This window comes from Canis aureus, chromosome 21 (assembly GCF_053574225.1).
Source record: "Canis aureus isolate CA01 chromosome 21, VMU_Caureus_v.1.0, whole genome shotgun sequence".
NCBI classification, from domain to species: domain Eukaryota; kingdom Metazoa; phylum Chordata; class Mammalia; order Carnivora; family Canidae; genus Canis; species Canis aureus.
The window spans coordinates 27,703,208-27,718,651 of NC_135631.1; the positions used below are offsets into that span (position 1 = coordinate 27,703,208).

The 15,444-nt window shown below is 39.8% G+C and overlaps 1 protein-coding gene across 7 annotated transcripts in view; it reads right to left on the minus strand.

Moving 5' to 3' along the window:
- LRRC4C (leucine rich repeat containing 4C) overlaps window positions 1-15,444 on the minus strand; it is a 1,161,603-nt gene that overhangs the window by 454,910 nt on the left and 691,249 nt on the right. For all 7 annotated transcript variants that reach the window (XR_013360200.1, XM_077863658.1, XM_077863655.1 and 4 more), the window contains one exon: window positions 13,266-13,402. The gene's annotated coding sequence lies outside the window, so the exon portion shown is untranslated. The remainder of the gene's footprint in view (window positions 1-13,265; window positions 13,403-15,444) is intronic.

A 15,444-nucleotide genomic window follows, 5' to 3' on the forward strand; every position in this document is an offset into this window, starting at 1 on the left:
GTGCTCAGTAGACGTTTGTGGAATGACTGAATGAATACATGTCAAACACTGAGTTTGGAGAAAATCTGACTTGTGATCCAACTCTTCTTCTCTAACTTTAACTTTTAAGCTCTTGACCTCAGGAGTAACTTTATCTCCATCTCAGCCTCATTTAACTCATCTATAAAACAGAAATGACATTAAAAGTGCTGATTAAAATGGTAAATATGAAATGTCTAGGACATCATAAATATGAAACAGATGATGATTGTTGTCATTCAAATATTATTTTTAATAAACTATGGGATGCCATTTTCATTCTTCATTAAGAGAAAGAATTTCTATTTTCATTACAAAGCATAAAGGCACATGAATTAAGCAAACAACAACAAAAATACATATATATGTATATTAAGTATGTATATTATATATTATATGTATATGCATATTATATATATAAAATAAGTAAAAATGACCAGGACAGAGTCTGGTCCATAAAAGTTCTATCATGAGCTATTGTTTCAACTGTAGTTAAACTATCCTTAAGATTTTTGTAGTTCTCCTATGAAAGCAAATTTCTTTAATTCAAAAGTAGTTCAGCATCATGGGGACTGGAAGGATTTTATAAATTCGAAGACTTAATATACTATGTTGCTAAAAGAGTGCTTTGCCTAAGGCTTTCCTAGTCAGTTGTTGAGCTTGCAGTGACTAAGAATAAGGATTCTTCAAGGCATGCTTAACAGCTTCCTGGCCCAATGTAGGTGGCCCTTGTTAAAGAGATTTCTTTTTCAACTTCAGGAAAATCCATAAGGACTTCGTTGGTTTTTATTTGCTATCAAAAGCATGTGGGCTCCTGGGGAGGCATTCTTAGAGCCTTCTTCCTGCAGGTAACCCACTGGAGAAAACTAACACTTTCTTATCATTACTGAGAAAAAGACTCAACGCCAATTTTCATCAATATCAAGTCAGCTAATTCACCAACAGGAAATCTGGTGCTATGTTGTTTGTTTTGTTTTGTTTTGTTGCGAAATCACATGAAAACAAGCCAAGTATCTTACTGGAGGAATACTGGAGCTAGTCTGCACTGGTCTACAAGGGAATACTCTGTACATCTCTTTCCTCCTCTGTGTTCAGTGACATCACACTGGTTATTGAAATAAGCAAGAGGGGGAGGATTTATACCACAGAAACAGGAAAACATTAAAAACAGAGCTTCTATTGTTTTTTTTTTCTTTTTTTCTCCTCAGAGCTGGTTTTCCTGCACACCACTGGTTCTACCTTGTTATTTCCAAATGTTTGAAATAAACAACCATTCATTCAAAAATTTGTTATTGCTGTGCCGTCTCTGTGCAAGACATTGGATTTAGGAGCTGCTCTCTGAAATAGATGCATATCATTCAGTTGAATAGAATGGTTGCCTCAAATTGTCTTACTGCGTTGAAATTTCTGGTTTATGGTTTGGTTTCTTGAACGGTAAATGTGCACTGTGAAGCATTTTGCTTTACTGCAGAGATATTTCATTGTATTTGTAACATGAATATGGAGCTTTAAAGATGTAAACTGTGATAAATCAAGCATAAGGAATCCCCATGATACTGAGCTTATTTGTCACTGGGGGAAAAGTTGAGAAAATTGAGGTCCTGCCAATAATACAATCATTTTACCTAGTGGGACAGGCAGGGCAGGAGACTTCAGAGACATGAACCGATTTTTCTTTCAAAAGCTGTTTCAAATACACCTGGAAACTTCTGAAATTATGTTTGATAAGCTGGAATGTGGCAAGAAGATGCAATCTTTCTGATTGTGTTCTCTGCATCGCTTACCTATCACCTCTCAAGCTCTCAACTAGGTCATGTGAAGGTGGCTCAGAAAAATTGGCTAAATCTTGTATTACATGGTCAGAAAAACTGCAAAATCATATTCAGGAGGATGACAATAAAAGGTGCCTGCCACTATTTTACCCCTACTTTTTGATGCCTTTAATTTCTTTATTAGTTTTTATATTTTGACCTTAGCTTTGAGAATAAAATTAATATTTTATTAAGGAATTTCTTACGGGCCATTTATCACAAGCCAAATTTCCTTTTAATCCAATCCTCTCTTGTTTTACTCCCGTTGGGAAGCAAGATTTTGAACTGTGACTTTTTAGATTTGTCTTTCCCCATAAACTACTGCCTCCGTTATGATAAGTCCCTCAAAAAGGGATGTAATACATTTCTTCAAGGTATAAAGCTTCTAAAGATCTAGAGAGGCAGAGATGAGCCAAATCTTTATTTTTGTGATCTTAAAAAAGAAGAAAAAAAACTACAACATTTGAAATAGGTTCTATCACAAAAATCTCTCTTCCTTAACAAAATGGTGATTATCTTATTACTTTATTTCTAAGTTTCTAATAATAAAGCTAGCTATATTTATGGTAATACCTCGATCTATTTTAAATAATATTTTAATTCTGAATGTAATAAAATTGATTTGAAAGGAAGTGATTACTTAATACATGGCAAATTTTTAAAACATAATAATTATTGTAAACACTGAAACCCACAGAAGAGGGTAGTCTTCTATTACTATGGATTATTTTCTATGCTGAGTACTGTATGGCATATTGATCATTTCAATTAGTGGCGGCTATGAAGTTTAAAAGACAAATAAAATTCTTTCAGAGATTTCCAAAATCTTGGTCTCAGTCTAATTTTCTGTGTAGGGAAGGTAGTAAAGTGAATTTCCATGAAACAAGGTATACCAAGCATAAATATAGTCTATTTCAATATGCTAGCTTTACTCTTAGTCTTTACTGAAAATTGTATAAAGTGGAATTCACCATATTTCAAATTCACTCTTCCTATTTATTTTGTAACACCAGGCACTCGTGGAAACCTTTTCAATCAAAAAGCAAGCTTTTTAAGATGAAGACAAATAAACAAAAACCAGGATGCTTTTTTTTTTTTGAAAGGATCCTGTATATATTCATTATTTAGAAAACCCCTTATATATCCTCCTGCTTTATCAATACACAAAGTCAAAGCTGATATCCTCTAAGTGTCTATGATGTAGGCCCCAAAGATCTCTTTTCAACTGCATTCAATGAGTAAACTCTCCTGCTTTTGCAGCAAGCCCTTTGCTTTCATGAAATATAGTGTTTCTGGTCCATCAAGGTTCTTAGAGCATCAGGGTTCTTGCTGGTTTCTCTAAGCCTCTAGCATCCACTAGTCCAGAATTGAAGTGCTAGACTATTTGCTAGTGGTACTTTTGACTTTCTGTGAAGGTTCTTTTTGTATTTGTGGATAAAGTCCCTTCCTTAGGAAACTGGAGAGCCATTGTCTCTGTGATACCTACCCTGACAGACTTTATAATCAATTATAAATGAAAATCCAGATGAAATCCAATGAAATCCAGAGCCCCTCCATGGGCTATATTTAAGGTCAGAATTAATGTCTGTGTTAAAGGACAGTAATCTTAGAAGAGAACATAGGCAGCAACCTCTTCAACCTCAATCACAGCAACTTCTTGCTAGACATGTCTTCAAAGGCAAAGAAAAAAAAAGCAAACATTAACTATCAGGCTTCATTGAGATTAAAAGCTGCAGAGCAAAGGAAATAGTCAACAAAACTAAAAGGCAGCCTAGAGAATGGGAGAAGATATTTGCAAATGACATATCAGATAAAGGGATAGTATCCAAGATCTATAAAACAAGTTTGATCAAGTTTGAGTTTGATTTTATCAAACTCAAAACCCAAAAAACAAATAACCCAATCAAGAAATGGGCAGAAGACATGAACAGACATATCTCCAGAGAAGACATACAAATGATCAACAGACACATGAAAAAATGTTCCACATCACTTGGCATTAGGAAAATAGATCAAAACCACAATGAGACACCACCTCACACCAGTCAGAATGATGAAAGCTAACAAGACCAGAAAGACGTGTTGGTGAGGATGCAGAGAAAGGGGAGCCCTCTTCCACTGTTGGTAGGAATCCCAGCTGGTGCAGCCACTCAGAAAAACAGTTGTGCAGGTTCCTCAAGAAGTTAAAAATAGAGCTATTCTATGATCCAGCAATTACACTAGTAGGTATTTACCCCAAAGATACAGATGTGGTGATCTGAAGGGACACATACAATGGAATATGACTCAGCCATCAGAAAGGACAAACACCCACCATTTATATCAATGTGGATGGAACTGGAGGGTATTATGCTGAGAAAAGTAAGTCCATCAGAGAAAGAATTATCACATGGTTTCACTCATATGTGGAATATAAGAAACAGTGCAGAGGATCACAGGGCAAAGGAGGGAAAACTGAATGGGAAGCCATTAGAGAGGGAGAAAAAATATGAGAGACTCTTAACTATAAGAAACAAACTGAGGGTTGCTGGAGGGGAGGTAGGTGGAGGCATAATTGGGTGATGGGCATTAAAGAGGGCACATGATGTGATGAGCACTGGGTGTTTTTACATAACTGATAAATTATTGAACACCTGAAATTAAGTATGTACTATATGTTGGCTAATGGAATTTAAATTAAAGAAACATTTATTTGTCAAAACATGTTAAATCCAGTTCAAATGATGTATACTTTAAATAGTACAATTAATTTTTAGCAAATTTGAAAATTCTTTTATCGATCCTATATATTTAATTACTTAATGTACCTCTAATTTTAGTAATGTAATATTTCCTTATGTGTTACAATCCACAAATTTTGAATGAAGAATCTGACTTTTCCTCAAAAAATAGGGCAGTGATGTTAAGTCATGTTGTTACCATATACTGCTATTTTTGTTTATTCATCATAGTTACTTATTTTTTCTTGTGTGTAATAGGATGGATGGAATTGACATTTGACTCATAGACACCATCTACATGTATCGCAAAACAAGAGGCGATTGCAGTTAATTAATATCTGGGGTCAAAGCATGTGTGATAAAATAGAAGGGCACCAGATCTTAGATATTTTAAAGTATACGTGTGAAGAAAGGTGCTTAACTTTCTTCTGCTTCTACTGAGGCTACAGCAAGAAGCACCCGAGTTCATTTGTAGGCATAGGATTCACATTAAGAATTCTCTGACTTGCTCAAGAAATGTGAAATGTGAGAATACATTATCTAGAAATGTTACAGAACACTTTTTCTGCAGAACTTTTGGAAAATATAAGACAGATTACTTCCTGGCATCTCAAAGCACACTCTCTCCCTCTGCTAAACTCCTATAGCAAGTCATGTATGATGAGTAATGTGCTGCATCAGGCACTAGCAGCAGACAAAGATGAACAAGACACTGTCTTACTGTCAGGAGATGAAAGACAACTTTCGAACAGATATTGTAGTTATGTTAGTCTTTCGATTTTAGCACTGGGAATGGTTTTTATATAACTTGATAGTTAGAGCTCTAGGTTATGTATATGGTACAGGATATATATATATATATTCCTTAGTGCCTAAAACATTCTTTAACATGTCAGAGTTAGCACATTGTTAATTCAATTTGGTAAATATTCCTTCATTCAATAATTATTTTTAAATCCCTCCTATGTGAACCAATCATCTCTTTGAGATAGTATTTTGTGTATAACCTTACCAAAATGCAGAAGAATGGATTTGGTGAAATTTGGATTTTTTTGTGTGTGGGGGATGGGTGCTTTGTTTTGCCTTGTCTTCTTGCTTGCTTCTTTGTTTGTTTTACATCTTTATGGTTCTGCCTTGATTATATTTTACAGTTAGTAATGAAAATAGATCCATCACAGTATCTTCAAAAATGCTTCCAAGGGACTTCCATTTTTAGGATGTTGGAGTAGATTCTCCTTCTATTCATCCCATTAAGTACACTGAAAACCCTGGAAATTATATATATATATATATATATATATATATATATATATATATATATATATATAATTGCATAAGAAGACCTTGAAAGGTGACGAGCATGAGGCAGACAATCTAGGAAGCTTAGATCCAAGTAATGACACGGTGGTAGGAGTTTTCTGGGTTTTCCCTTTGCCTCATATACCCCAGATTTAAGGTAGAAGAGACCAGAGATTGAGAAATACTGACAATACTGACAAGTACCAACAAAAAAGAGAAACAATAAAGTCCTGCTCTTTCTATTCAAAAGACAAAGAAAAGCCAGCTTAGCAAGAAAGAAAACTGTGAGACAATTACTCTCATCCAGATAAACATCACAGAAAAAAAATTGCGGCTCTCTCCCAGAGACCAGCAAAATCTAATGCAGACCTAGATTTTCACCTTCTCCAAGCTATGAAGGGTCCCCCAAACTATCCACTAAGGCGATATCAGAAAAGGCCAGTTAGGACACCAGCATGTGTATCCTTGCCACGTAGCAACAAGGCACCCTCCAACCCTTGCCCTCTCAGCAGAAATGACATGGGGACAGACCCTGGTCTACTATCTCCACCCAACAGTCATAGGAGGACCTCTCCCTGACATGCCAGAATGATGTCAGAGTTGGCCACATGGAGAGTTGGGGCTTTCACCTCCACTCAGCCAGCATGAGGCCAACCCCCCGCCCGTGCTGTCAGTGGTGGCCACGTGGGTAGCCGTTTCATGCACTGGAAATATCAGTAAAAGCCTAGTAGGAGTTGAAACTCCTGCCCATAAGTAATGAGAAGCTCCCATCCACTCAAGTGTCAACAAAGGCCAAATAAGGAACATGGAATTCTACTCCTGATATTAACTCTACCTTTGTTCCCCTACTGGTGCAAAATCAGAGGTCAGCCAAAATGGAAGGTTTAAATAAGATATAGAGTCTCATACTAAAATGCTCAAAATGTCCAGATTCCAATTGCAAGTTACTCATTACACCAGTAACCAGGAAGATTTCAAGTGAAATGAAAAAGACAGTTCACAGATGCCCACATGAAGAAGAGCAACTGCACATCCACAGGCAATCAAATTAAATCTGACTTAAGTTTCATCTCTTACTAAACAAAACTTAACTCAAAATGGATTCTGCACTTAAATATAATATGTAAGACTATAAAAGTGTTAGGGGAAAAAAAAAAAAACTCAGAAGGCCTGGGGGTAGGCAAAGAATTCTTAGACTGGACACCGACAGCATGATCCATGAAGGGGAAAATGATAAATGGGACATCAGCAAAATTCAAGACTTTTGTTCTGTGACTCCTAGTAGAGGGTGAAAAGACAAGTTACAAAATGGGAGAGAGCATTTGCAAACTATTTATCTGGCAAGGACTAGTACTTAGAATATACAAAAAGTTCTCAAAACTCAACAGTTAAAAACAAAAAACAGGGGACCATGGGTGGCTCAGTCCGTTAAGTGTCTGCCTTCGGCTCAGGGCATGATCCCAGGGTCCTGGCATCGAGCCCCACACCTGGCTCCCTGCTCAGCGAGGAGTCTGCTTCTCCCTCTCCCTCTGCCCCCATCCCCCCAACTCATTCTCTTTCTTGCTATCTCTCAAATAAATACATAATCTTAAAAAAAAAAAAAAAACCCAATTAGAAAATGGGCAAGAGACACAAACAAATATTTCCCAGAAGAGAATATGCATATAGTAAATAAGCACAGAAAATGATGTTAAGCATCACTAGTTTTTAGGCAACTGAAAATAAAAACACAATTAGATGATTAGAGAAAAAGCTCTCTGACATTGGTCTTGGCAACATTTTTTTTATATATATATGACACCAATAGCACAAGCAACAAAGGCGAAAATCAACAAGTGGGATGAGGAGGCTGCATTTTGTACTTGCACAGCCACCAAGGCCAAGGTTGGTTGCCAGTTGGGATTTGGGGGCCACGGCCTTGGGATGCTGTAGGTGGAAACAGGGGAGGCTGTTCTCAGGCTGGCTGGAATCTGCAAACACGACAACCTGTGGGGCTGAATCTTGCAAAATCTGTAGGCAGTCTGAGTCTAGTTTCTTTAGTGGCCAAAGTTGATGAGGTCCTCTGCAGAGTAGGTCACTACAAGCCACTGTCATTCCTACCACATGGCGGATACGGGTGACCCTGCCCTTCTAACTTGTTCTCAGCTACCCCTTAACATGTTAACTTTGCCAGTCCCTGGATGGGATCACGCCCCCAGAGTCCTTCATGCAGTGTCCCAATAGTTGGGGTAGCTCACTCCTCACTCTGTCCTCCCTTTCCTGGTGAGAGGATTTTTTTTCTAGCTTTCCTGTTACAAATCAAAACCATAATGAGAGGGATCCCTGGGTGGCGCAGCGGTTTGGCGCCTGCCTTTGGCCTAGGGCGCGATCCTGGAGACCCAGGATTGATTCCCACGTCGGGCTCCCGGTGCATGGAGCCTGCTTCTCTCTGCCTGTGTCTCTGCCTCTCTTTCTCTCTCTGTGACTATATAAATAAATAAAAATTTATTTATAAAAATAAAAACATAATGAGATAGCTCCACACACCTGTTAAATGGACTATTATCAAAAAACAAACCAAACCAAAACAAAATCTAGCAACAAGTGTTGGCAAGGATGTGGAGAAGAGGGAAGGCTGGTGCACCATTGGTGAGAATGTAAATTGGTGCAGCCACTGTGGAGAACAGCATGGGGATGTCCCTCAAAATTAAGAACAGAACTGTCACAGGATCCAGTAATTTTCTGGATATATATGCAAAGAAAATGAAATTATCTTGAGCAGATACCTGCACTTCCATGTTCAGTGCAGCGTTATTCACAATAACCAAGACACAATAACAACCTAAGTGTCAATCAATAGATGGATTTAAAAAAAAATTATATATATATGAATAGAAAATTATATATATATGAACTATTATTCAGTCATAAAAATCCCTGCCATTTGTGATGACATGGGTAGAACTTGAAGGCATTATGCTAAATAAAATAGGTCAGACAGAGAAAGATAAACACTGTAAGATGTCACTTACGTGGAATCGAAAATGTGGAACCCTGAAACACAGATCGATTGTTACCAAGGCCTGTGGGTGGAAGTCATAGGGAGGCCCTGCTCCGAAGGCATCACCTTTGTGAGAAGATGAACAAGCCTTGGAGAGCTAACCCACAGCCCAATGACGACAGTTAGCAATGATACTGTTTGTACAGTTGAACGTTGCTAAGAGAATGGCTCTCAACTGTTCTCCACCCCCCCCCAACAGTACAACGGTAATTATCCAAGATGAAGCAAGCTGGTAACAAACTTTATAGTGGCAAACGGTCCACAACGTGAACCTGTATCAAGTCCTCTGGTGGTTGGTACACCTTACACAGTGTTATATGCCAGCCATGTTATAATAAAGCCAGGAAAAACCTCTAACTATGCAACCATCATATAATCCAGCAGTGCACGTCTAGGCAGTGAAATGAAATCCTAGGTTCACACAAAAATCTTGTACATATATTTTTATAGCGACTTTATTTATAACAGTCCCAAATCGGACACAACGGAGACGTCCTTCAGCAGGTGAATGGTTAAACACACTGCTGCATATCCCTACCAGAAATACTACTTAGTCGCAAAAAATAATGAATAAACTATTGCACCCATAACTTAGATGGGCCTCTTGAGCATTGGATTGCACGATAAAAGCCAGTTCCATGGCTAAAATAACAAGACAGAAAACCACAAATATTGGCGCAGATGTGGAGAAAGGGGAGCCCTCTTGCACCGTTGGTGGGAATGCAAGCTGGTGCAGCCACTCTGGATACAGTGTGCACGGTCCTCAAGAAGTTAAAAACAGAGCTACCCTACGACCCAGCAATTGCACTATGGGGATTTACCCCAAAGATAGTGAAACACCGGGACACCTGCACCTCAATGTTCACAGCAGCAATGTCCACAATAGCCACACTGTGGAAGGAGCCTCAGTGTCCATCAACAGATGAATGGATAAAGAAGCTGTGGTCTGTGTATACAGTGGAATATTCCTCAGCCATTAGAAACGACAAATACCCACCATTTGCTTCCATGTGGGTGGAACTGGAGGGTATTATGCTGAGTGAAATAAGTCAATCGGAAAATGAAAACATTATATGGTCTCATTCATTTGGGGAATATAAGAAATAGTGAAATGGATTATAAGGGAAAGGAGGGGAACTGAGTGGGGAAAAACTAGAGAGGGAGACAAGCCATGAGAGATTCCTGACTCTGGGAAACAAACACAGGGTTGAGGAAGGGGAGGTGGGGAGGGGAGTTGGGATAACTGGATGATGGGCACTGAGGAGAGCACGTGATGGGATGAGCACTGGGGACTACATGTTGGCAAATGGAATTTAAGTTTTTTTTTTTTTAAAGAAAAAAGCGGATTCCAAATGTCACATATGATTCCATTCATACAACATTCTTGTAGTGAGAAAGTGATAGAAACTGAAAGATCAATAGTTGCCAGCTACTGAAAGAAAAGGTCAGGGGGTGGGAATGAAGTGGGTGTGGCTACAAAAGGACAACAGGAGGGCCCCTGGTGGTGACAAGAATGCTCTCCGCATGGTGACTGCGTGACCAGCGAGACCCTCGCTGCCATCAAGTTCTGTGAGATAATTATCTCTAGGGGGGCCAGGGGGAGGGGGTACACAGAATTCCCCCCATGTCATTGCTTAAAATCACACATTAATGTACAGTTGTCACAATGTTACAATTGTCCTCACAAAATACTTTAATTAAAGCAATAAAATGAAATCAGTCACCAATAACGTCACATGTACATATTTTATATCTGGATCAGGTGGCCGTCACAGAAATGCCCTTAGCTGACTTTAAGGAAAACTGTCGGGTTCACAGCCCTGCTACCTCAGGGCCGATGCTTTCCGTTGTGCTCAGTAAAAAGTGACTACCTCTCGTTCAAGACCCTCCCCCGCTAATTTGTTTTGAGAGGTGGGGCATGGGTCACCACAAAGGACATTCCCTTGGCCAGTCGGCTCTGTCTGTGGATCCCCTTCTGGTTTCTCAGCCTGTAATCCTTGCTGAACATGATCCCTCAGAAAATTCTGAGTCCCAGCTCCACATGGTCCCCAGTCAGAGTTCCTGAGGCACTGGCACCTGCCAGCTGCTCTAACTTCTAAGAGACATGGATCTTGGCAATGTGGAGTCCTCCCCACCCCTGAGCTTCTAAAGCTCCTCTACTTTTCAGGCAACACCCTCACCCGAGACTCTGAAATTCCAGTTCTACAAACTCCCTCCCTCAGGATTCTAACAGTCTAATCACCCCCCAAACACTTGCCCACTGTCCCCGTACTCAGGACAGCCACTTCTCTAGTGGCTCCTTCTAGAATTCCCCAGGGTCCCCCTTTCACCTTTTCCGTTCTGCAAAAACCTGGTGAATCATTCTCCAATCTCATCTGTTAAAATCACCATGGCACGGTTGCTGTTTCCTGAGTGCGGCCTAACAGGTGCAGGTTATCAGGACAGAGTTCGAAGCCGAGTGAAGGGAAAGTAGCTGGACGGGCCATGAAAGGCTCTTCACGGGGCAAAACAATGAGCTGAACAAATACAGGACTAAGAAAATCAGAAATGAGAAGTGGGGTGTGGGGTGGACAGGAGTCGGGGAGAAGCAGAGTCGCAAAGAAGTAAGAGCTCTGTTGTTTTTGAGAACAGGACAAACTGATGAGGATAGTATTGCCTTTTTACCCCTTGTTTTCAAGTTTTACTTCACTTCTGTTGACATATGTTACCAGAATAATCTTTTTTTCCACCTACACGGGTCTTTCTTCTCTATAAACAAAAGATACTAACTAAATGCAAGCAGCATTCACTTTTCTGAATAGATAGGACTCCAATGAAAGCCAAAGAAAAGGGACAATCATACATACTTAAAAAAAAGAGAGAGAGAGTGCAAAAGAGCTTCACCAGGAACCTGAGTGGTTCAGTCGGTTAAGCATCTGGCTTGGGCTCAGGGTGATCTTGTGATCTCAGGGTCCTGGGATCAAACCGGCATCAGGCTTCACGCTACGCAGGGAGTCTGCTTGTCCCTCTGCCCCTTCCCTGCTCATGCACTCTCTATTTCTCTCTCAAACAAATCAGTACAATTAAAAAAAAAAAAAAAAAGTAAGAAAGAAAAAAAAAGCTTCAAATCTTTTCTTTCTTTATTGGTTCATATTCCTCTACCAGACTTTATCCGAATGTAGCCTTTTCGTCTTTTTTTTTTTGGCCTTTTCATCTTTTGCGAGCACTTCCCATACTACAAAACAGCTCCTTATTCTATGTTTTTATGCGACTCTCAAAGCAATGAGGTCTCCCTAGAGACAGATAGCATGTCCTCTAGTAGCTTAATCTTACACAATGTGATAGAGTCGGTGCAAGAAACAAGAGTTGTCTTCCGGGAAGCTCTTGAGTTATGAATTTAGGTCAGAGAGCTGTTATACATGCAACCCAAGGAGACTAAATATTAACAGGAAAATGTGTGAGCAATTCCTCCTCTGACTGTGGTTTCAGGTTCTTGCAACATTTCTACTTTCCCTCCTTAGAACAGCATGACTGATTCAACCAAGTGTTTGCCACGGAAAATGGCAAGTACAAATGTCTCACTTGCCATAGATGGAGCTTCAAGTTTGGATCTTTTATCTGCTCACAGAGTGAAACACCACAGATGAATGAACAGATTATTTCCATTGAACCAAGCTGGACGGCTCTTGCTTCTAGGCTCAGGTAGCCTTGACCCCTGATGGTACAAGATGCAGCTCAAGGAGATGCCCCGACACGCGCCCCACACCTCACATGCTGCCATTTGTAGGAGTCGCTTGGACTTTCTTGCTTCCCCCACTGGTCCATTTAGATGAGTTCCACTTTCCCAATAGCCCAACAGCAACTACTTTCATGCTGTTACCACCTCAAGCTTTCCAGTCTCCCCAGGTTTGCAAAGGGAGACGAAAAAGCCGGCCACCTTTCCCAAACACTTTGTTCCACATTAATGACTTAACTTCTGCCCCCATTTCCAAAAACGAGGGGGCATCCCCAGTTGTCTGCTTGTTTCACTCTGAACCCTGGGCAGGCCAATCTGCCACTCTTTCCACTCCCAGGCAGCGCCAAGAACATCTGCTCCAGGAACACTCAGTCTGGCTCCCGCCCCTCCACAGAAATCACTGCTAGTAAAAGTTTTATGAAGTGGGTTCTTTTGTTTCCCCCCTGCTTCCTCCTCGTGTAACTGATGGAAGCCCAAATGAGCAAGATGAAATGGCCAGATATTTAACCATATGTCAGCATCCGCATGTGTGTGTTTGAGAGGGAAGAGAAGCTGTCAGCTGTACCAAAGGAGTATTATAATCATCCGAAACGCAATTAACAACCCCGCAGTCAATGAACGTGTGAAGGATTCTAGCAGAGTAAATTATACCTCTCACTTACCTGTAGCAAATCATCCATGGACCAGTCTCCTTGTTCATGAAACTCGAATCCAGTCGTTTTATTTAGACTCCAGAGTAGTTTCAGGATGTTTCCATACTGTTAATCTGTGTGGGTGAGCTCTGTTCTTCCAGCAACTCCTGTAAAAATACACACACCCGCACTCACACACGGAATTAAAGAATATCCTTGGAATTTAAATACCAGATGACTACTGGTTGAGAGTTTAGATATGTTAGCACCCATAACGCACGCTAAAATCTTTTTGCCGCTCTTAGTATCTGTAATAGAAAAGTCGGTTTAGTAGGAAGTGATGGGTCTTAAAAACTATACTGCCTGTCAATGTGGCTTGGTATCTATAATTACACCTAACTTCAGAAGTGCAGCAGGTGGATGGCACAATCTTCATAAAAATTTATTGATTAGAGACTCGATTTAATACATTTGACTAAAATTGGCCTGTTATTTGCAGGCCCTCAGGAGGTGGTGAGGAATTCAACATTTGGAGAAGTTACCCATGGGCCTGGGATTGTACTAGTACTTTTTATACAAGCAATAACAATAACAAAACAAGCAAAATAGATAAAATAATGAGATAATTATTTTCTACAAACACACAAGTTTTATCCTGTCTTGCACAGATTCAGCTAACTTCTCCGCACACTCTGAAAGAAGCTAGTTTCACCTACATTTGCACATCAACTTCAGAATTCCTGACCTATAAGCGCATCTTTGTTTTGGATTTTTCTTTTAACTGGTTATAGCACTCCTGGTGCCCTCCCTGACTCACCCTGTTTTATAAAATCTTTAATACCTGTTCATTTTATATCTGTATGAGGAGTCATGATTTGATTTGCCCTTTTTTTTTTTACATAACCATCTACCATTCTTCACTCCAACCCCACGGGGCGTATACATTGTTAGGTACATTTTACTCAGCTGCTGCAAGACTCAGCAGGGTCCCATGATTTACCTGAGGGCCACAAACACAGACAGACAGACCTCTCCGACTGGTAGCCATTGTGCTATAGGCTCAGGGCGCAAAGCTAAGCAAGGCTGTCTTTATCCTCAAGGTCAAGGAGACCAGGGTAGGTCTTAATTGAGTGTTGGCTATATGCAAGGTGCTTACATAGATATCCAGGAACTAAAAACACATGATAAATTCTCACTATCCAAAACTCACCACTTGCTTCAGGAAACACCAAACTCAAAGAGATTCCAACAGTGCTATACGCCTCACTATCTGAACTCATTCTATAAACTCTTAATAACTGAATTCAGAAATCAAGTAGGTTTGTATAGGAAAAGGCACTCAATTGTTATCTTTATATCCTCAAAGTCACCTTGTGAGGTAGGCATTCTTCCCATTTTTACAGATAAGAAAAATGAGGCTTAGGGAGAGTGATGTTAAAAAAAAATCACATCACTTTAGAATAGAAAGAGATAGCAAGATCACACAGCCCAATGTCTTCTTTTTATAGATGGAAAAGCAGAGCTCAGGGAAATAGAGTGATTCTCTTAAATCTTTTATTCAGCTACGAGCAGGGCTTGTCTCCACATCCCCTGCTTCTAGCTTCTCTGCATCTTTCCATTTATCGGGGTCTAGCTATGTAAGAGAATGGGCCACCCATCTGTCAAAGCCGGCAGAAAAAGTGAGGGGTAAATTATTAAAACTTTCTGAAGGCTGTGAGGAGGCCCCAGGATCTCTCCAACCCATCTTACCTCGTTATTTATCTATCCAGCTAATCTGAAGTTTTCCGTCTGAATTTGTTTCCCTTTCTACTCTAATATTTGATTGTATATGTTTATGAGTCTACATAAGCAATGCTATGAGCTATTTTAAATATTCCAAAAAGGCAGTGACTGCCATCATCCGCAATAAGACAAAAGCCACCTGAATTGTCCAGTCTCTTTATGGGTAGATTTAAAGCAACTCAAGGAGGGAATCACTAAAGAAAAAAAAAAAAAAAAAAAAGGACTAATACCAGTCTGGAATGACAGATGGCTATATTTTCCAGATTAATAAGAAGATGAGAAACACATCAAGTATCATCAAAGAACGAACTCTGTTCAGCAGGGAAAAAAATAAAAATTCAAGTTACAGGTTCATGTAACAGTAAGAAAATATGATAGGGTCTTTGGTGGCCCAAATTCTGGGAATCATTTTTCTACGTTCAGCCAT